This window comes from Rutidosis leptorrhynchoides, chromosome 10, assembly GCF_046630445.1.
Source record: "Rutidosis leptorrhynchoides isolate AG116_Rl617_1_P2 chromosome 10, CSIRO_AGI_Rlap_v1, whole genome shotgun sequence".
Classification (NCBI taxonomy): domain Eukaryota; kingdom Viridiplantae; phylum Streptophyta; class Magnoliopsida; order Asterales; family Asteraceae; genus Rutidosis; species Rutidosis leptorrhynchoides.
In genome coordinates this window covers 221,120,187-221,121,089 of record NC_092342.1, presented here as the reverse complement: position 1 = coordinate 221,121,089, position 903 = coordinate 221,120,187, and the positions used below count along the sequence as shown (strand labels likewise).

The following is a 903-nucleotide window of genomic DNA, read 5'->3' as shown; positions in this document are numbered from 1 at the left end:
CATTCTCCGATCCGGAAAGACACGTGTACGGGGTTTATAATCGTAGAGAAGAAAGGGTATTAAGAAATAATTTCGAAGCTTTGCCATTTTGTTTAGATGACATGGATCCAAACGGTAATCAGATTCACGATGAAGAGGGTAATCCAATCAACCATTGTCCACCGGTTAATCAAGAGTTATTGAATGATCCGAACGATACACCGATGTGGAAAGCTAGATTAGTTGCACCAACAATGATAGCACCGGCTATTACTAAACCACCAATCGAAGCGGATAATTTGAAGATTGAGGGTAAATTTTTCACGTTGATCAAGGATACATACTTTCATGGGTTGATAGATGAAAATCCGTTCGAACACATCCAACACTTTAATGATCTTTATGATATTTACAAAACCAAAAATGTCACCGATGACACTTTTAAGCTAAGGGCATTCCCCTTCACACTTCAAGAAGACGCAAAAGCTTAGATGCGAAGTTTACCATCCGATTCCATAAGAACTTTTCAAGATTTAACAAATGATTTTATCAATCAATTCTTCCCACCGTCAAAAGTAGAGCGGCTTAGAATGAAGATTAATGGGTTCACCCAATAGAGTGATGAGAGTTTGTATGATGCGTGGGTACGATTCAAGAAGCTACTAAGAGCTTGCCCACCGCATGGTTTGATGAAGAAGGAGTACATCAATACATTTTACCGGGGTACTAATGCTTTGACGAAGCAATATCTTGATTCTTCATCCGGTGGGGTATTTATGTATAAATCACCAAATGCGGCCAAAATTTTGTTAGAAGACATCTCGGTCAACACATATGAATGGGCACCTTCACCGCGAGATTTGACAAGGAAAAGTGTAGCACAAGTCGAGAGTGATAATGGGCAAGTGACGCTTGCAAGTTTGA

At 39.6% G+C, this 903-nt stretch overlaps 1 non-coding gene across 1 annotated transcript; it reads right to left on the bottom strand.

The window, feature by feature from the left end:
* Positions 1-560: 560 nt before the first annotated feature.
* LOC139873853 (small nucleolar RNA R71) lies at positions 561-667 on the bottom strand. Its single transcript, XR_011767567.1, has one exon. It is a non-coding gene; the product is annotated as a small nucleolar RNA R71 (small nucleolar RNA).
* Positions 668-903: the final 236 nt, after the last annotated feature.